Source organism: Lathyrus oleraceus, chromosome 3 (assembly GCF_024323335.1).
Source record: "Lathyrus oleraceus cultivar Zhongwan6 chromosome 3, CAAS_Psat_ZW6_1.0, whole genome shotgun sequence".
NCBI classification, from domain to species: Eukaryota; Viridiplantae; Streptophyta; class Magnoliopsida; order Fabales; family Fabaceae; genus Lathyrus; species Lathyrus oleraceus.
In genome coordinates, this window is record NC_066581.1 from 6,583,444 (window position 1) to 6,596,478 (window position 13,035).

The following is a 13,035-nucleotide window of genomic DNA, read 5'->3' on the forward strand; positions in this document are numbered from 1 at the left end:
TGCGTTAACCGGTTAACCCAGGGCGTTAACCGGTTAACACTGTTAAAAAGTGGAAAAATGGACATTTTAAATGTTATGTGTATATGTGATGGTTGGCCTATATCGGTGAGTGATATAGTAGGGATTATTCCCGCTGTTTTGAGCAGTATAGGTATTAGTAGAGCGTGCTAATACTGTGTTTAATTATTGGACATGATATGATGTGTTGATACATGTGTTGATGATGTATGATGATATGCATGATGTTGTGAATGTATATATTATGCATGTATTTGTGAATGGACTATTGTATGGCTTAGAGTGTGAGCATATGTCCATTGTGGATTGTTGTTGATGTTGCATTGCTAGATGATTAGCGTGCATAGCATAGCCTTCGGGGCTGTAGCTAATTCCCATGGTGAGGAATTAGTGAGTGAATCATTGTGGATTTGTTGTTGATGTTTGCATGCTAGATGATTAGTGTGCATAGTCTAGCCTTTGGGGCTGTAGCTAATTCCCATGGTGAGGAATTAATGAGTGAGTCATTAGATCTCAAATGAGTGGGACTAGTGAGCTTAGTAGCCGTATCTGGATTTGATCGGTGAGCTTGAACTGTATGTTCAAGAATAGTCGGTACCGCATGTGTGGAGTCTCATTGCATAATGTATGTATGGCGTATGATATGAATGGATGTATTCCAATATTATACGTGTGTTGTGTTGTTATGGAGTATGATTTGAGATTATACTTGTGTTTTATGTTGGTGTTGAGTATGATGTTGAGCTGATGTGCTGTTACTGATTGTATGTTGTGATTAGGGTGATTAATGTGTTAAATTACTTAACATGACATGAGATTTTATAATGCTTATTATATCGATTGAGGAACTCACCCTTACAACTATTTTTCAGGTAACGAGAAATGAGTTGAGTAGAAGCGAATGCTTGGAGTCTAGTGTAGTCTCCTTAGTGGGTCATGCTCTGATAGATGTAACATCGGGAGGGAACCTTTTAATTATGTTGTTAATGATTGTTGAACCAGTTTACATGTAGTATGTTACATGTTTTGATTGATTTGATTTATATCCGCTGCGATTTATGCAAATGTTTAATTGATTAAATAAAGAGCATGACAGTTATTTTGGAACATGGTGTGAATGATTGTGTGACACCCTTAACTGCATAATTACTCTGATATATGTTTATTATTTTAATTAAATATTTGGGGTATTTTAGAAGGGTGTTACATTAGTGGTATCAGAGCATAGTCGGTCGAGTCGAGTCGTAATTATTCTGTTTCCCCTGTACGGGATAGGTGTTGTGTAACCCTATCAGTACTTATTGTTTTAGCTTGTTGGGTTTTCAGAATAGAGATGGCTGGAAGAGGTAGAGATGATGCTGCGATTGCTGAGGCTCTGGGTATGCTAGCTGGAGTACTTGGAGGAAATCCGAATGTTGTGGGAATGGGAGCTGCTCGTCAACTGAGTGAGTTCCAGAAGAACAATCCTCCAATGTTCAAGGGAGCATACGATCCAGATGGCGCTCAGAAGTGGTTGAAGGAGATAGAGAGAATCTTCCGAGTAACTGAGTGTGCCGAGAACCAGAAGGTCAGGTTCGGTACGCATATGCTGTCAGAGGAAGCTGACGATTGGTGGGTTGCTACCCGCACTGAGTTAGAAACTGCTGGTAATGCTGAAATCACTTGGGCTGTGTTCAGAGAGAGATTTCTGAGGAAGTACTTTCCAGAGGATGTCAGAGGAAAGAAAGAGATAGAGTTTTTGGAATTGAAGCAGGGTAATCGGTCTGTTACTGAGTATGCTGCTAAGTTCACAGAGCTGTCGAAGTATTACACTCCCTATAATGAGGCTGCTGGGGAATTTTCAAAGTGTGTGAAGTTTGAGAACGGGTTGCGTCCCGAGATCAAACAGGCTATTGGATATCAGCGGATCAGAGTGTTTTCTGACTTGGTTGACTGTTGCAGGATTTTTGAACAGGATTCCAAAGCCAGAGCAGAGAGCTATCAACAGAGAGTTGATAGAAAAGGCAAGAATCAGAATGATCGTGGAAAACCGTATGCAGCTGGCAAAGGTTTCCAGAGTCAGAGTGGGATGAAGAGGCCTAGTGGGTGAGACTCTAGCGCCCCTGCTAAGTGTTATAGATGTGGTCGGGCTGGACATCGTGTCCATGAGTGTACCAGTGCTGAGATGAAGTGTTTTAAGTGTGGAAAAGGTGGTCATTTGGCTGCAGAGTGTCGGTTGAAGACTGTAACTTGTTTCAACTGTGGAGAGTTGGGTCATATCAGTCCACAGTGTCCTAAGCCGAAGAAAGAGAATCAGTCAGGAGGCAAGGTCTTTGCTTTATCGGGTTCTGAGACTTCTGCAGATGATCGTCTGATCAGAGGTACGTGTCATATAAATGGTTTTCCTCTTGTAGCTATTATTGACACCGGTGCTACTCATTCCTTTATATCTTTGGATTGTGCTGTGAAACTTAAGTTAGAGATATCTGAGATGTATGGTAGTATGGTGATTGATACTCCTGCAAAGGGTTCAGTGACTACTACTTCAGTTTGTTTGAGTTGTCCTTTGAGTATTTTTGGTAGAGACTTTGGGATAGACCTTGTGTGTCTTCCGTTAGTGCAGATTGATGTTATCTTGGGTATGAACTGGTTGGTGTTTAACCGAGTTTCTATTAATTGTTTTGATAAGACTGTGATATTTCCTGAGGTTGAGGAAGGAAAAAGTTTGTTTCTATCAGCAAGGCAGGTGAATGAGGAAGTAGCAGGTGGAGCAGAGTTGTTTATGCTGTTAGCGACTTTAGAGGCTAAAGATAAACTGGTGATTGGCGATCTAGCCGTGGTGTGTGATTTTCCTGATGTGTTTCCAGAAGAAGTGAATGAATTGCCGCTAGAGCGTGAAGTTGAGTTCTCGATTGATTTGGTACCTGGTACTAGACCGATATCGATGGCTCCATATCGTATGTCTGCTGTTGAGTTAGCTGAATTGAAGAGTCAGCTGGAAGATCTGTTGGATAAGAAGTTTATTCGTCCGAGTGTGTCACCGTGGGGTGCACCAGTGTTATTGGTTAAGAAGAAAGAAGGCACTATGAGGTTGTGTGTGGACTACAGGCAACTGAATAAAGTGACGATCAAGAATCGGTATCCTTTGCCGAGGATTGATGATTTGATGGATCAATTGGTTGGTGCGAGTGTGTTCAGCAAGATAGATTTGAGATCTGGGTATCATCAGATACGTGTGAAAACTGAGGATATTCAGAAGACTGCTTTCAGAACAAGGTATGGACATTATGAGTATTCTGTAATGCCTTTTGGTGTGACTAATGCACCTGGAGTATTCATGGAGTATATGAATAGGATTTTCCATCCGTACCTAGATCAGTTTGTTGTGGTGTTTATTAATGACATTTTGGTGTATTCGAAATCTGAAGAAGAGCATGCTGAGCATTTGAGAGTGGTTTTAGAAGTTCTACGAGGAAAGAAGTTATTTGCTAAACTATCCAAATGTGAATTTTGGTTAGAAGAGGTTAGTTTTCTTGGTCATGTGATTTCGAGAGGTGGTGTTGCTGTTGATCCTTCTAAGATAGAAGCGGTATCTAAGTGGGAAGCTCCGAAGTCTGTTGCTGAGATTCGAAGTTTCCTTGGTTTGGCTGGTTATTATAGGAAGTTCATTGAGGGATTTTCTAAGTTGGCATTACCGTTGACGATGTTGACTAGAAAGGGGCAAGCATTTGTTTGGGACTCAAAATGTGAAGAAGGTTTCCAAGAGTTAAAGAGAAGGTTGACTACTGCTCCTATTCTGATATTACCGAGTCCGTCGGAACCATTTAAGGTTTACTGTGATGCTTCATTGTTGGGTTTGGGTGGTGTGTTGATGCAGAATGAGCAGGTTATAGCTTATGCTTCGAGACAACTGAGGATTCATGAAAGGAACTACCCGACACATGATTTAGAGTTGGCAGCTGTGGTATTTGTTCTGAAATTATGGAGGCATTACTTGTATGGGTCAAGATTTGAGGTTTTCAGTGACCATAAAAGTTTAAAGTATTTGTTTGATCAGAAAGAGCTGAATATGAGACAGAGGAGATGGTTAGAGTTTCTGAAGGATTATGACTTTGGTTTGAATTACCATCCGGGTAAAGCAAACGTAGTGGCTGATGCATTGAGTCGGAAATCATTGCATATGTCTATGTTAATGGTTAAGGAATTGGATTTAATTGAGCAGTTTAGAGACTTGAGTTTGGTGTGTGAGAGTACTCACAATAGTGTTAAATTGGGAATGTTGAAGTTAACGAGTGGTATTCTGGATGAGACCAGAGAGGGTCAGAAATCCGATGTGCTTTTGGTTGATAAGTTGACTTTAGTGAATCAAGGTCAAGGTGGTGAATTCAGAGTTGACGAGAATGGTGTTTTGAAATTTGGTAATCGGGTGTGTATTCCGGATGTTACCGAACTTAAGAAGAGTATTCTGGAGGAAGGACATCGTAGTGGCTTGAGTATTCATCCTGGAGCTACGAAGATGTATCATGATTTGAAGAAGTTATTCTGGTGGCCGGGAATGAAGAAAGAAATTGCGAGTTTTGTTTATTCCTGTTTGACTTGTCAGAAGTCAAAGATTGAGCATCAGAAGCCGTCTGGGCTAATGCAACCGTTGGCTATTCCAGAGTGGAAGTGGGATAGTATCAGTATGGATTTTGTTTCTGGTTTACCAAGGACAAATAAGAATTTTGAAGCCATTTTGGTGATTGTTGACAGATTGACAAAGTCGGCTCATTTCATTCCGATCAGAATGGATTATCCGTTAAAGAGATTAGCCGAGTTGTATATTGAGAAGATTGTAAGTTTGCATGGTATTCCGTCGAGTATTGTTTCAGACAGAGACCCTAGATTTACATCGAAATTCTGGGAAGGTTTGCAGAGGGCTTTGGGAACTAAGCTGAGATTGAGTTCTGCATATCATCCGCAGACTGATGGTCAGACGGAGAGGACGATTCAGTCACTAGAGGATCTTTTGAGAGCTTGTGTTTTGGAAAAGGGAGGTGCTTGGGATTGTTATTTACCTTTGATTGAGTTTACCTACAACAATAGTTTTCATTCGAGCATTGGTATGGCACCGTTTGAAGCTTTGTATGGTAGGAGATGTCGGACGCCTTTGTGTTGGTATGAGTCCGGTGAGAGTGCTGTGGTTGGACCGGAGATTGTTCAACAGACTACGGAAAAGATTAAGATGATTCAGGAGAAGATGAGAATTGCTCAGAGTCGTCAGAAGAGTTATCATGATAAGAGGAGGAAGTCACTTGAGTTCCAAGAGGGAGATCATGTGTTTCTTCGTGTTACTCCGATAACTGGTGTTGGTCGAGCTTTGAAGTCGAAGAAGTTGACACCTCGATTTATTGGTCCTTATCAGATTTTGGAGAGGATAGGGGAGGTAGCCTATCGTATCGCTTTACCGCCGTCGCTTGCGAATTTGCATGAGGTTTTTCATGTGTCTCAGTTGAGGAGGTACATTCATGATCCGTCGCATGTAGTCCAAATAGATGATGTACAGGTGAGAGATAACCTGACTGTTGACACATCACCTATGAGGATTGAGGATCGAGAGTTGAAGCAGTTGCGGGGTAAAGAGATTGCCTTGGTGAAGGTAGCTTGGGGAGGACCAGCAGGTGGCAATGTGACTTGGGAACTGGAGAGTCAGATGAAGGAGTCTTATCCGGAGTTATTCACTTGAGGTATGTTTTCGAGGACGAAAACTCTTTTAGTGGGGGAGAGTTGTAACACCCCGATAATAATAAAATAATTATTTAAATTGAGTTAATAATATATTTATTAATTTAATTAAATAATTGGGAATTTTATTATTATTATTATTGGATTATTATTATTATTGGAAAATATGTATAAGTTGGAAATAAGGAAAAGAGCCCATTTGGAGTAAAAAGGTTTTTACGTGAAAAGCAGAGAAGCGATCGTGGAAGAGGAAAAGGGCAAAGAGGCAGAGCAAGAGGAAGAAGGTTGGAGCTTAAAGATTCGCCGGATTAACTCAGGTAAGGGGGGTTTATCGTCGATTAATGGGTATTATGGGATAATATGTAATGGGTAGTGATAAGCCGTTGATTTGACCCTAATTGGGATTGTTGATGCTGAGGAATTATGTTGGATAAATTGTATTTAGACTGTAATTGAATCTGTGTTTGGGTTAGTTGTGAAATTCCGAACGTATAGCTTTTTACGGAATTGGATTCGGAGGTCCGGAAGTCCTCCAATGGCGGAAAATGCGGAGAATTCTGCATTCTGCCTTGAGTTAGCGCAGGAACAGCTTCTGTCTTGCGTTAACCGGTTAACCCAGGGTGTTAACCGGTTAACACTGTTTTGAATTGTGAAAATGTGTTGTTTTGCTTGCGTTAACCGGTTAACCCAGGGCGTTAACCGGTTAACACTGTTGTGATTGCTGAAATATTGCTGTTTGTGCTGCGTTAACCGGTTAACCCAGGGCGTTAACCGGTTAACACTGTTAAGTTTTGGGACAGGAAGCGTGTTGTGCTGCGTTAACCGGTTAACCCAGGGCGTTAACCGGTTAACACTGTTAAAAAGTGGAAAAATGGACATTTTAAATGTTATGTGTATATGTGATGGTTGGCCTATATCGGTGAGTGATATAGTAGGGATTATTCCCGCTGTTTTGAGCAGTATAGGTATTAGTAAAGCGTGCTATTACTGTGTTTAATTATTGGACATGATATGATGTGTTGATACATGTGTTGATGATGTATGATGATATGCATGATGTTGTGAATGTATATATTATGCATGTATTTGTGAATGGACTATTGTATGGCTTAGAGTGTGAGCATATGTCCATTGTGGATTGTTGTTGATGTTGCATTGCTAGATGATTAGCGTGCATAGCATAGCCTTCGGGGCTGTAGCTAATTCCCATGGTGAGGAATTAGTGAGTGAATCATTGTGGATTTGTTGTTGATGTTTGCATGCTAGATGATTAGTGTGCATAGTCTAGCCTTTGGGGCTGTAGCTAATTCCCATGGTGAGGAATTAGTGAGTGAGTCATTAGATCTCAAATGAGTGGGACTAGTGAGCTTAGTAGCCGTATCTGGATTTGATCGGTGAGCTTGAACTGTATGTTCAAGAATAGTCGGTACCGCATGTGTGGAGTCTCATTGCATAATGTATGTATGGCGTATGATATGAATGGATGTATTCCAATATTATACGTGTGTTGTGTTGTTATGGAGTATGATTTGAGATTATACTTGTGTTTTATGTTGGTGTTGAGTATGATGTTGAGCTGATGTGCTGTTACTGATTGTATGTTGTGATTAGGGTGATTAATGTGTTAAATTACTTAACATGACATGAGATTTTATAATGCTTATTATATCGATTGAGGAACTCACCTTACAACTATTTTTCAGGTAACGAGAAATGAGTTGAGTAGAAGCGAATGCTTGGAGTCTAGTGTAGTCTCCTTAGTGGGTCATGCTCTGATAGATGTAACATCGGGAGGGAACCTTTTAATTATGTTGTTAATGATTGTTGAACCAGTTTACATGTAGTATGTTACATGTTTTGATTGATTTGATTTATATCCGCTGCGATTTATGCAAATGTTTAATTGATTAAATAAAGAGCATGACAGTTATTTTGGAACATGGTGTGAATGATTGTGTGACACCCTTAACTGCATAATTACTCTGATATATGTTTATTATTTTAATTAAATATTTGGGGTATTTTAGAAGGGTGTTACAAAAAGACTGTCCTCTAGAGAAGCGGAACGCCGATGCCACGTATCAGAGTGACTTTGTTTCATGATATGTTTCATCATGAAATCGAATGCTATGATGATGACATGATAGCAAAGTCCCAAACAGAAGAGGGGCATTTGGTAGATCTGGCCAAGCTGAGTAGACCAGTTGAGACAATTCAAACTGAGGTTGAATTTAGATAAGTGCACTATCAGAGTGCGGTCCGGTAAGCTGCTGGGGTTCATTGGAAAAGAGGAATCGAGGTCGATCCTGCTAAAATAAAAAAAGAAAAAAGAAAAAAAGAAGAAGTGCCTGAACCGAGAACAAAAAAGAGGTTCGTGGTCTATTAGGTAGATTGAACCACATGTCATGGTTCATATCTCCTCTAACAGCCACGTGGGAACTCATTCAAGAAAAAAAAGAGATCAAACGGTCAGGTGAAATAATGATTGCCAAGGGGCATTGAAAAATAAAGGAATAAGTTGCAGGAACCTCCGATTCTGTTGCCTCCCTATGGAGAGAGACTGTTAATCTGGTACTTGACAGCCCTCGAGGGGTCTATGGGGTGTGTACTGGGGCAGCATGACGAGTCTTGTCGAAAAGAGCATGCAATTTACCTTAGCAAAAAGTTTATCGACTGTGAAACAATACATTCACTGCTCGGGAAAATTGATGTACTTTGGCATAGGCTGCTCGCCGACCGAGACAGTATATGCTGGTTCATACCACTTTGTGGATTTCAAGAGGAATCCGATCAAGTATGGGTTCGAGAATCTTGCACTGACCGGACGGGTTGTGAGAGTGCAAAAGAAGGTTGACTGAGTTGTGATACTCTCAGAAAGCAATCGAGGGGAGTGTATGGCCTGATTACCTCGCCCAGCAACCCATTGAGGATTATTCACCGATGAAGTTTGAGTTCCCTGATGAGGACATCTCGAGGTACTCTAATCGAAAGATTGAGAGTAATCGATCCCGGAGGAGGGGCCTGACCCTGAATCCGAACGGGTTCTGATGTCTGATGGGGTTAATGTGAAGGAATTAGTGTTGCTTTGGTAATGCCGAAAGGATCCCATGTTTCTTTTGTTGCCCGGAAAGCATTTGAGTGCACCAACGATGGTGGCTGAGTATGAGGTTTGCATTTTGGGTATTGAACTCCGATGTGTACATCTACTGGGGCAACGCCTTTCTCGTGGGTATATGGGATGGAAGCCGTGCTACCGGTTGAGGTTCAGATTCCCTCTTTGAGAGTCCTGATGGACGTGAAATTGCAAGAGGCTGAATGGGTAAGGACCCGGTACGAAGAGTTAAGCTTGATTGAAGAAAAGAGGCTAGCAGCCATCTGTTATGGGCAGTTGTATCAGCAAAGGATGAAGCGTGCTTTTGATAGAAAGGTACGACCTCGGGTATATCACGTCGGTGATATGGTGCTGAAAAGGATCCTTCCTCCTCAAAACGATCGTAGGGGCAAATGGACACCTAATTATGAAGGTCCATTCGTGGTCAAGAAGGTTTTCTCTGGCGGAGCCTTGTTGTTAACGACCATGGATGGTGAGGATTTTCCATCCCCTGTGAATGCAGACGTAGTTAAAAAATACTTCGTATAAAGAGACCCGCTGGACGAAAAGAATAAAATAGTCCAGGCAAAAATGGGCATCCCGGCGAACCAAAAAACAGAATGAAGAAGGTTCGGGCAAAAATTAGGGATAAAAGTGAAAAATGTACACCCGGCAAGTCGAAAACCTGAAAAGGCGACTTGGGCAAAAAAGGGTATACCGGTGGACTGAAAACCCGAAAGGGCGGTCCAGGCAAAAGAGAGATTGAAACGAACAACTGCGTCTGGCATGATCGTTTGCGCTTTGGTTAAAGCATCATGGATAATACCCGGTAGGGATCAGTTGGAATCGTCTTGTTCAGAAGGCAGAGAGCACGGAAAGTCTGAGGACATATGGGGTGTAACCGAGTTGGAACTCGATGAGATCACGGGTTCACATTGCCATTAGGATAGATTTTTCCTCTTGTGCGCAATTACCTCTTTTCAGGAATTGCTTCTTTTGTATTGCTCAATTTGAGCCACACACTTTTTCAATCAATAAAATGCATATTCAGTCAAATAATTTTGTTTTTGTTTTTCATTACCGCTTTGATTGCAAAAACATCCAGTTGTTTGTGATAAAGAATTTTGCATTTTAAGACATACAGGTCCCTTCCAATGCATGTTTATAAGATTGAAGCTGGAAATCTTATTCGGAAGGTTGAGTGACTCAAGTGTTGAAATCTTGACACGCATGGGGCACGGTTTTATCTAACGATCTCTTTTGCAGGAACTGTTAGGTATTTTCACTCACTTGCAGGTTGTGATGTGGAAGCTTTGACAAAAGAAATCCCCATGGAGTCCAATCAGGGACGAATGAATGGAGAAATGGTGAAAAGGCGAGGGCGTACGACGATCCTTGGAATTAATCAAGAAGACTCTTCAAAGTCGGAAGATTGAAAAGTTTGTATAGTCCGAGGAGTTCGCTCTCCGTCGAGTACGGAGCGGTTGGGAATACAAGATGATGGAGCAGAAAAGGTCCAGACGAGTAGGGATGTATATCCCCAAGCAGAGTCGTGAGGGCTATTTCCCCCAGCAGATTCAAGGTCTGTGGTTTCCCTAGCAGGATCAGGATGGTTATCCCCGGCAGGTTTCAGATCAATACTTCCCCAGTCGCCAGGCCTGAAGGTTGCAGTTTTCCCAGCGGAAGTATCTGTGTGCGGTGGTTTCCCAAGCGGAGTCGGCATTGATATCCCCAGCAAGTCCAAGACAGTTGAATCCCCACAGAGTGTTGGTGGTTCTTATCCCCAACAATATCCCCAAGCGGATCGGGTGCAAAGGAGGTTTTTCCCCAACAAGGGTTGCCTTTTCCCAACAGCAGTGCTATTCCCCAGCAGGGTGGAGATCGGAGTATTGGCGAGTTCCTCAGCAGAGTATCTTGAGCTCCCCAGAAGAGTCCCTTGAGGGGGATGCTTTTTATGCATTCATCATATAAAATAAGCATAGCATATTGCATAATAAAATCGCGTAGCATTTCCATAATTATGGAGCATTACGCTGGAAAAAAAATCATGCATCATTATTGCAAGCATGAAGCTAGTATCAAGCCGTGGTTATCGTTTGAGAGGTGGTTGTGCCCGAAGAGGAAGGTGTTACTCCGAGGAGTCTAGCATCATGAATTTGAATCAAAGGTATTTCCCAGTAGTGCGATACTGGAGGAAGGGTTTCTGTCGAGCAGAGATGGGAATGTTAATCAAAGAAATTTTCGGGGTCCAAAAAAAAGAAAAAACAAGAAAGAATAATCCCCAGCTAAACGCGAAGTGTTCGTGTGCTAGGGCGGAATAAAGAATAGCCGGTTCGTGGCGTGTTATCCCCAGCATGGGTCTTTGGCATGCGTGCCGACTCACTTATCACTGTTTTGTTATCTTCGCCGATGCTGATAGGCATGAAGAGTTTTCCGGTGTTCAGACCGAGGCGGTATCCAGACCGAAGTGGCGTTCAGGCCAGTTTCCGATTTTCAGATCGAAGAAGTTTCCGACGATCAGGTCGAAGTACTTGTGGCAGTCAGGCCAATTTTCCGGTGTTCAGACCGAGGCGGTATCCAGACCGAAGTGGCGTTCAGGCCAGTTTCCGATTTTCAGATCGAAGAAGTTTCCGACGATCAGGTCGAAGTACTTGTGGCAGTCAGGCCAATTTTCCGGTGTTCAGACCGAGGCGGTATCCAGACCGAAGTGGCGTTCAGGCCAATTTCCGATTTTCAGATCGAAGAAGTTTCCGACGATCAGGTCGAAGTACTTATGGTATTCAGACCAGTTTTCCGGTGTTCAGACCGAGGCGGTATCCAGACCGAGGGGGCGTTCAGGCCAGTTTCCGATTTTCAGATCGAAGAAGTTTCCGGCGATCAGGTTGAAGTACTTATGGTATCCAGACCAGTTTTCCGGTGTTCAGACCGAGGCGGGTATTCAGACCGATGTGGCGCTCAGGCCAATTTCCGATTTTCAGATCGAAGAAGTTTCCGACGATCAGGTTGAAGTACTTATGGTATCCAGACCAGTTTTCCGGTGTTCAGACCGAGGCGGGTATTCAGACCGATGTGGCGCTCAGGCCAAATTTCCGATTTTCAGATCGAAGAAGTTTCCGACGATCAGGTCGAAGTACTTATGGCATTCAGGCCAGTTTTCCGGTGTTCAGACCGAGGCGGTATCCAGACCGAAGTGGCGTTCAGGCCAGTTTCCGATTTTCAGATCGAAGAAGTTTCCGACGATCAGGTTGAAGTACTTATGGCATTCAGGCCAGTTTTCCGGTGTTCAGACCGAGGCGGTATCCAGACCGAAGTGGCGTTCAGGCCAGTTTCCGATTTTCAGATCGAAGAAGTTTCCGACAATTAGGTCGAAGTACTTATGGCATTCAGGCCAGTTTTATGGTGTTCAGACCGAGGCGGTATCCAGACCGAAGTGGCGTTCAGGCCAGTTTCCGATTTTCAGATCGAAGAAGTTTCCGACGATTAGGTCGAAGTACTTATGGCATTCAGGCCAATTTTCCGGTGTTCAGACCGAGGCGGTATCCAGACCGATATGGCATTCAGGCCAGTTTTCCGGTGTTCAGACCGAGGCGGTATCCAGACCGAAGTGGCGTTCAGGCCAGTTTCCGATTTTCAGATCGAAGAAGCTTCCGACAATTAGATCGATGCAGCTTGTGGCATTCAGGCCAATCTCCCGGTATTCAGGCCGAAGTGGTGTTCAGACCAAAGTGGTGTTCAGACCAAAGTGGCGTTCAGGCTAATTTTCCGGTATTCAGACCGACATCAATATTCTCATATTCCGGCGTCCATTATTCAGACTGACGGGCGGCGCTCAGGCCGTGGCTATCTTGGTGTCACCAGTTATCCAGATATTTCTGTTTCGGTATTCAGGCCGACTTTCTCCGTACCAGACGGATTCTTGTTCAGAAGTTTGTTCTTTGCCGATTCTGACAGGCATTGTTAATTATTTCCCATCAGAATGCAAATTGTTCGTCTGTTCTTGGTATTCAATCACTCTTCATCCTGATCATCTGAAAGCCGAGGCTGTTCATATCGACAGGTTCACAGTGGATTGAATAGGGGCAGCTGTAACACCTCAAAATTTGCCCTCCTCTCTTGGGACTAGCTTAACATATTGCATATCATTGTTTAGGTCATTAGGCATTGCATATTGCATATCATGGGGAAACATTGTGCAAGTCATCCTCCTAGGTCTTGGTCAGAAG